Source organism: Notothenia coriiceps, unplaced genomic scaffold (genome assembly GCF_000735185.1).
Source record: "Notothenia coriiceps isolate Sejong01 unplaced genomic scaffold, NC01 NC01_scaffold00010101, whole genome shotgun sequence".
Lineage (NCBI taxonomy): Eukaryota > Metazoa > Chordata > Actinopteri > Perciformes > Nototheniidae > Notothenia > Notothenia coriiceps.
Window position 1 is genome coordinate 1 of NW_011342802.1, and position 8,998 is coordinate 8,998.

An 8,998-nucleotide genomic window follows, 5' to 3' on the forward strand; every position below is an offset into this window, starting at 1 on the left:
TATTGGCAGGAACTGGAACACGCTGTCGTATACGCCGATCCAGAGCATCCCAAACATGCTCAATGGGTGACATGTTAGGGTTAGGGTTTTCGGACCCCCCCAATAAAGCAAAAACTGCACGTTTCAGAGTGGCCTTTTATTGTGGCCAGCCTAAGGCACACCTGTGCAATAATCATGCTGTCTAATCAGCATCTTGATATGCCACACCTGTGAGGTGGGATGGATTATCTCGGCAAAGGAGAAGTGCTCACTATCACAGATTTTTTCAGATTTGTGAACAATATTTGAGAGAAATGGTTATTTTGTGTATATAGAAAATGTTTTAGATCTTTGAGTTCATCTCATGAAAAATGGGAGCAAAAACAAAAGTGTTGCATTTATATTTTTGTTCAGTGTAGTAGGGCTCAAACTAAAGAGTTATGTATGTTAATGAATGGTTTCTAATCAAACTATTAATGATCATTTGTAATTTGTAAAAATCTTTTTTTCATTTCATTACAGTACAATGTTTTGTCATATCTTAGAACTGCTAGAAACCTGTTTTGTGCGTAAGAATAGAATAGAATCGTTGAATGTCATTATACATAAAACACAAGACAACAAATACACGCAGCATACATACTAAAAAGGATCATTCTTGTTCCGATTGGTTAAATGACAGATTGATGGTTGTCATTGTTTAATGCTTTATGGAACATGGGTTCTCCAAATGCACAGAGCAAGACAAGGAAAGATGTTGAGAAATCTACATGAAGGAGTATGTTGTTGTAAAACTAATCACATATGTTAACTACTTTAGGTTGGGGTAAGACCAAATGTTTGCACACCTCACATCTTATTAATAACGCCTCATTGCACAGAAGCATGCATTACATGTTTTTAAAGCAAGGATAGATGCTATCCAATCGGAAACTGTTGGTATCTGTAAATGCTACTAGCTATACAAACTGTAGTCAATGTAAATATGCCATATGATGTCCTCTTTGTTTTTCTGTCATGTGTGTATTCATGTTGGAACCTACTTGCAGCAGGTCACCATTGAAAAAGAGGTCAATGATCTCAATGGGTTTTCACCTGAATAAATAAAGGTTTTGAATTGAATTGACTTTAAAGCAGAAACCTTTGAGGAACATCGTATAAATCATTATGAAGTATTATAACATGTTATGTTGTCCACAGCTGCTGGTCACTTTATAAAAACATCCTCATATTGGCAGTAGCTCAGTCTGTTGGCTTTTTGACTTTGGAACCAGATGGTCACTGGTTCGAGTCCCATAATGACCAACAAAACCAATCAAAGGTGGTGTGTACTGGTAACTGTTCACTTTGTGGGCCCCTCTGAAGACCCAACTGCTCCTTGACGCCAAAATATTGCACCTCTCCATAAAATGCATGTATTTATGAATGTATATCAGACCTAATGCGTTAAGGATGGAGAGTGAAACCGGAATATTTCTGTTGTGGGATTAATGAAGTCCTTGTTCTTCCTGTTCTTCTTGATCTTATAAATCCTTGCAGACACGTGAAGGCAGCAGGGCAACTACAGTACGTTGATAAATGTGATATTTAATTGACTTTACTGCAGCTCAGAACAAACACCTGTAGATGTCGGGTGGTGAGCTGCAGAGGGTCATGTGACCGAGCGGAGCGCTGACAGGTGGAGGAGTTTACCTTCACAGCGTCAGGAGACAAGGCGTCTGAACTTCCTGTTTGAATATCCCCCTGTGAGGAGTTAATGTGACGATCAGGAGGAGGTGAGGGGGGCGAGGCGTTCACTGACAGTCTGTCAAAACTCCACTTCAGAGCAGCGAAACGAATAGTCTCTTTTCTTTTTCTTTTGTTTTCGTTGTGTGTCTTCGCGTCCCGCTGTGAGTGTGTCATCAGTCACTTCTCTTTTGTTTTACTTCACTTCGAAAATGCTATGCTGTTAAAGTTTTTTTTATTCCCGTCAGGATTTCTGTGTGACATTTATTTTTTATCTTGTTTTTCCATTGTTTGTTTTTCATAGAGAAGCAGTGTGTCAGCAACACAGCACCGCATGAAATAAACAAACATCTCTTAAATCTCATATTTAGGTCTCAATCATTCTGGGATGAGCACAGGTATACATATTAATAAACATGCTATCCTCTCAAGCAAAGCAAAACAAATAACTCTAAACCTTTATTTTTATCGTAACAGAGACACTCATTTTTTAAAACTTTTTTTACATTTAATCATATTTCCTGTTTTCTGAACTGCTGTTGATGTTGAATTTGTTGATCTAAATGTTTTGCATTAATATCATAAAAGCAGAACAAAGGAAATTATTCAGTGCTGTCCTTTTGTTGCGAAACAACTTTGCGGGAAGTGTGGAGTTGCATTGGCAAAAGCTTAGGCTACCCTTTATAGTTAGTAGCACAACGGAGTAACGGTACGTCCACACATCAGCGTTAAAATAATCTTGGAGGTGGGCGTATCTGAAGCTTGGGGATTTTTTGCGACCAACAACCAATCACATGAATCTCCCGCCCCGACATACAAAGCAATAGCAATGTTAAAGCGAAGTAAACTGGATATAAACTCTCCAAACAGGTGAAAACCTACCAGTTTCACCCACTGTCTCTGCCACCTCCCTCCATGCCTGGTTCCTCCGGTTTGTATCCCGGTAAATAGTTCTGGTCGTAAAGAACCGAGTGGTTTGCTACCGTAATTTCTCGTTTGGAATATGAGGAAATGAACTGCGGTCTGGCTTTCCCAGCTTGATTGGCTGGCGCTTGTACTGTCAGATTTGCATAAACGGGATTTGATTGGCTGACGCTTCCACCTCAGCTTCAAAAGTTGAACATTGCTCAACTTTTGAATCCTGAGATGCATGGAAATCTCCGCTTTGCTTTCCCACAATGCAGTTTGGCAAAAAGTGAGGCAAAGTGACGTCACCCCCATTCAAAGTGAATGGGCAGAAGCGTTGGAAGATTTTTTAACGCTGCTGTGTGGACGGGCCGTAATGGTAGAAGGTAAATGGACTGGATCAATATAGATATTTGTCCAGTCTTTAAGACCCCTCAAAGCACTTTACATTTACAAGTCATGATTCACACCCCTTTCATACAGAGCGATTAAATGTATTATTGAAGGAAAGGCATCGTGAGAAATGTGATGTATTGTTGCAGGTGGGTGACACGACCACAGGGGGCGCCAAACATCAATATAACGGTAGAGGTTTGAAACAACAACAACAAACTTTGCGAAATGTATTTCGGGAAAGAATATAACTGTGGACTATTAAAAATGTGAAAGATTTATGTTAGCATGTTCCCGGTTGGCTAACATCTTAGCTAGTAGATTATCAATTATTATATTGAGAATGTAGTTTCTGGAGCGGATAAAAACTGAAAAAAGTGTTGTCAAATTCGAGGCGATATAGGTGTTGAAGAGAGGAAACGTTACCGCTGTAGGTGATGATGCGCTCAGTGGCGTCGCCCTCTCCGTAGCGGGTGATGGGGGTGAGGCGCACCAGGTAGGACTCAGGTTTGATGAGTTCAGTCAGGTTGTAGGTCAGCAGCTCTCCCTTCTGGACGTTTCCCTCGATGGGAATCTCCTGCTCCCACCAGCGGGACTGAGTCATCTGAAACACACACACACACACAAAGTTGTTTTCGTCCCGAATGAGACGCACAAATCACATTTATCTGCCATACACTGACCTTAATCTTTTCCTCATTATAACCTGAATTCTTACATCATTCTGAACTTTCTGCACTCTTTGACATGACATAAGATTCAGACTGTCCATAGAGAAAGATTAGAAGACTTAAGGGGGGTTCTTTTTTTTATAGATAATCTCAATGGAAACTGGTTCTGTCCTCCTTTTACTCAAATCAAGTTTTGTTGACCGTAACAAAAGAGAGGGTCTCCTCCGTTAAAGAAGTCCACACGACCTCCACGATCCAAAATATCTTCGGCCGAGTCAAAAATGACTTCAAGCGCCTGCCAGGCCAGCAGGTGGCGATGAAATCAAGTTTTGTTGACCATAACAAAAGAGAGGGTTATCCAGGCAAGTGTCTGGAGGGTTGGCAATATCACTCCAGTCTTATTGTTTGCTGGTGGCAGATCATCGGGCCAAAGAGCTTTTGTTCACCAGAATAGAGACCTGAAGATGCTACTTTATATATTAAATACATTCCGTTATATTACACAGTAACAGATATTTATCTCCTCCGTTAAAGAAGTCCACACGACCTCCACGATCCAAGATATCTTCGGCCGAGTCAAAAATGACTTCAAGCGCTTGCCAGGCCAGTAGGTGGCGATGAAGGCCACGTCAACAAGGTGAAGCGTATTATTCTTTGGCAGTTTTCGCAAATCATAAGAAAATATTGAATATATCTGTACAGAACCTGAAATGTGTGGAAGGACGACGAGGTTGAGATGTCAACTTATAATATAGTTTTGACACATAAGAACAATCTGCGTGCGGAATTCAGGAGATGGTGTGATTTAGCCGGAGATACAGTACGTGTGTTGAACACTTCCTCCTCATCCTCTCTCCCTCCCCTCTCTCTCTCTTCTCTCTCTCCTGTAAACTCGTAGTCTCACTAAGTTTCTTCCTCCAGTCTCTCTGGATCCTCGTCTTCTTATCATTTTCTGTCCTATCAGCACTTCCTCCCTCTCTCTCCCTCTCTCTCTCTCTCTCTCTCTGCAGCACACTGCTCAGTGTGAATGAAAAGACAGGACAGTTGCCATGGCAACACGCCCTCCTCCACCTTCTCCTCTTCCTCCTTTTTCTCTAAAGCCAGGCTGGTGCTGCAGGAGGAGCATCAGGTACACACTGTGTGTAACAATCAATTCAATGAATCACATCGTAATAATAATACAGCTCAATATCACAAATCACACTTTAGTCTCAGGAGACCTTAGCGTACACCTTCTGTCCTGAGACCCTCGCAGGTGCAAGGTGAAGGTCCCAAAGAAATCCAAGAATTAACGGGAAAATGGTAGAAACCTCGGGGAGAGAAGCAGAGGAGGATCCCTCTCCCAGGACGGACAGAAGTGCAATAGATGATGTGTGGATAGATTAAAAAAGATAATTTCTTATGCATATGAACAGTGTGTGTGTGTTATCCGAGTGTGTGTGCGGTGTCCTCAGTCCAATCTGATCAAATCCGTATAATGGTTTATGTTCAAACTTAATCTAGTTTAGTTTATAAAGTCAATGTGTCATGTATGTTTATGATTCTATCGTGTCTTCAAATATTTGGTTAAATCCAATTAAGTTAATAGAAGAAGAGTGTATCATATATTTGTCTGTATATAGTTTACTATGATATATTTATCAACATTTATACAGTTTCTGTAGAGTTCTATCCAAAGTTCAGAAGTTTTCCTCTGTGTTGATTCACCTGATCTCGTTCTCCGTTATTCACCTGGAAATGTGACCTTTATAAAACTGACTGTGTGTAGATACTTAGTTATCAGTGCTTTCTCTTCTTCCACTATGACAGATTCCTGCTGTTAGCTACATTCTAGTGACTCCCAATGGAAGTGTGAGCATTCAAAGTTCCTGCAGTTTTATAGTAAAGGTACATTATCCCTATTTCTTTGAGAATGTGGTAAGGACTACCATGGGCGGCGCAGCCATTATATGAGGGTGGGACAAGTCCCCCCCACCTTTTAAAATGATTAGTTTAGACCCCCCCATTTTTACTATGTGGAAAGTCCGTGAATCGGTCTATCCACTCGCCTCTCTCTGTAGAGCCGCCATGTCAGTGCTTCATTATCAAATCCATTCCACTATTATCGAGAGAATGCCCAAATCAATGAAACTCCGCACCATGTTTTCACTGCTACTTTGTACCAAGGCAGATTCTCAGAGCCGTACACATGCTGCGTTTTTAGTGTAGCTGTGTCTTTAGTTGTAAAATTATGCGCGCCACAGTTTCGATGCTGCAAGGCTCCGGCGCTAACAGTTCACGAGCGTGCTCAACTAGCTGTTATTAAAGAGGTGGAGGGAGAGTCCTCTCCTGTCAGACTGAGAGGCTGATAGCTACAGCTCAGTGAGGTAAAGGACTCTCTGAGGGTTTAGATAGTTCACTTTAGTCTAAGTAGTGGGTCTCAAACGGTTTGGTAATCGTTTATGTAAATAAGTATTTCCAAGGCACACCTTTATGATCATTATAGTTATAAAAAACAAGAGAAAAACAGGTATGAAATAATTCCAACTCATACTATAGGACAGTAAGAATACAGGTAAAATGGGGAGTGATTTGTAAAATATGCAAAAAGTAAATCTGTTTACAGTTCTGTTTCACATGGGTTTTGTTGAGAGATGTATCCATAGATTTAGTCCCTAATGTTGCTCTCAAAGTGCATCAGATTTAACTTCAATATTTAATGCCCCCGGACCCCCCTAGAGGAGGTGAGGTCCACCACCTGTCCACACCCACATTGAGGATGCTTCCTACGCCCATGGGTACTACACATTCTCACCCTTAAACACAGACTCAATTTCACTTCACTAAGACACAATCATGTGAACACAAACACACAGTCTGATTGGTTTAATCTGAATATCTTTACTGGCTCATAAAGCCTGTGGACTTGTTTACTGCCTCATCGGTTTTTATTGGCTGTAACCAACGGCACATAAACCAAACGAGGAGTTCATTAAAGTGATTTGTCACATTTAAGACTAAAAACACCAAAATCTCAATAACAGTTCGTAAACAAGAACACGAGAAGTCAACAGATGATAAAAAGTTATTACAAGAGTCCGAAAAACTCTGTTTTATATATTTGATGATTAGATTAAATAACAAACATACTTTATGTATAAAAATTTTTGCTGTTATGTTTGTGCACGGGTTTTTTGTTGTTGCGTTTTTCTTGTTGTTTGCTCCTTTTACCCCTCACTACTCTGTCTCTCCGTCTCTGCAGGGCTGGTGTGTGACAGGGGGCGTGGCTGGTATACTCCTGGCTGCAGATGAGGCACACCTGTCCCCACTCACATGATCAACCTGCTCTTTAAGAGCCTGGCCCTCACCTCACTTCTCTGCCAGAGAGTGACATGCTGTTCCACGGTCCGGAGTGCCTTCCTGCAGCCTGGACTCTGTTTTTGTTCACTTTGCAGTTTTTTTGAGGAGCTTTTGAGTTTTTGTCGGGAACGTTTTCCCTCAGCTTTGTTTTTGGACTTACTGCAGCCAGCCAGCTCCCTGTCGTCAGTACCTGCCGTGGACTACCTTCCTTTATTAAACACATTGAAACTTTATTTGTGTCAGTCTCTGCTTTGGGGTCCAAGTAGTATCCAAACGCCACAATACCCTACCTATATACACACCTGCAATCATACTGTCATTATTTACTGAAAACAATAAGGCTTTTATACTAAATTGCAAAGTAACTTTAACTTGAGAAGACAGCATCAACTACCTCTGACGATCCTCCCATCCCTGTGCTAGGTGGATTTGGCTGCTCAATCACTTCATCAAGAGAAGTCCCAGATTCACTCCTAAAAAACAAAAAAGGTACAGAGAATTGGTATAGACTTTGAAACAGTCATTTGAGCAAACTAAAATATTACATATTTATTTGAGAAATGAGAGAAATGTTTTGATAACAGCTTACAGTCAATGTCGAGACGAAAATCAATATGAATAATATCTGATAAAAACGGACGGATTATAATTTGTATGTTTTTTCATTTAGATTATTATTATTATTATTATTATTATTATTATTATAGTATTGTTCAATAACAGGGGGGGTATTCCTTTTATTCTGAATAGCGTAGGCTACTTTTTCTAAATGAGAAGCTCCAGTTAGTAAAAAATATGAATGCCGCTTCCAGTAACACGGCAACAAAAGGGGCAGGAATTATGATCCCCAATCTGATCAATGACGACATGTATAGCCACATGGCATCGTTTCAGCGCTGGTTGTCTTGGTGGTACCTAGCTAACGATGTGGGCTTCGTTAATAATTGGACAGCCTTCTGGGGAAAACCTGGTCTGATTAAGAGAGATGGCATTCATCCTACTTTGGAAGGTGCAGATCTCATTTCAGCAAACATTTCAGAGCTTTGTGGACTTAATCCATGACAAACTGGAGTTGAGACCAGGAGTTGGAGTCGCAGTCTTACACGCTTCTCTGCGCTCTCTCCTGGGCAGTCATCCATAGGAATCCAGGGTGTCCACATAGACAATAAACTGGACTGGAGTAAAAACACTGAGGCCCTATATAAGAAAGGCCTGAGTCGCCTGTATTTCCTCAGGAGACTCAGGTCCTTTAACGTCTGCAGCACTCAGGTCCTTTAACGTCTGCAGATGTTCTATGACTCGGTGGTCTCCAGTGTGATCTTCCTTGCTGTAGTGTGTTGGGGCAGCGGGGTGAAGACAGCTGATGCCAACAGACTCAACAAGCTCATCAGGAGAGCAGGCTCTGTCCTGGGAGTGGATCAGGAGTTGTTGGCAGTGGTGTCGGAGGGGAGAATGCTGAGGAAACTTCTCAGCATTCTGGACAACGGGTCTCACCCCCTGCATGCCACACTGGTTTCCTACCGGAGCACTTTCAGCCACAGACTGAGATCACCCATAACCACCACACAGCGCCACAGGAGGTCTTTCCTCCCAGTGGCAATCAAACTCTTTAACTCTTCACCCCTAAGTAAAGGGCACTGAGAACTCCCACACCAACACTATGTGCAATATACTGTAAGTACCATCACTGCAATACACTCGCTGCTATATATATAACTATGTGCAATATTAGTATTATTAATAATGCTATGATAACGTGCAATTACGTAACTGCCACTACGTTTTAGTTTTTGCACTATAACTACTAAATACTGCTAATAATCATTGCATTGATTGTGTGACCATCTATGTTTCTATGTTTCTACGTTTCATGTTGTCTCTGGAGGTTTAATTGCTCTTTTAGTGTACAGTTTTGCTGCTGTGTTTATTGTATTTTGTTACTCCGGCACAACAATTTCCTTCGGGATGAATAAAGTCTTATCTTA

The 8,998-nt window shown here is 41.2% G+C and overlaps 1 long non-coding RNA gene across 1 annotated transcript; it reads right to left on the reverse strand.

The window, feature by feature from the left end:
• Positions 1-2,431: 2,431 nt before the first annotated feature.
• On the reverse strand, positions 2,432-8,150 carry LOC104945879 (uncharacterized). The gene is made up of 3 exons (XR_798379.1): positions 8,065-8,150; positions 4,510-4,514; positions 2,432-2,442 (listed from the first exon to the last, which is right to left on the reverse strand). It is a non-coding gene; the product is annotated as an uncharacterized lncRNA (long non-coding RNA).
• Between the last annotated feature and the right edge of the window lie 848 nt (positions 8,151-8,998).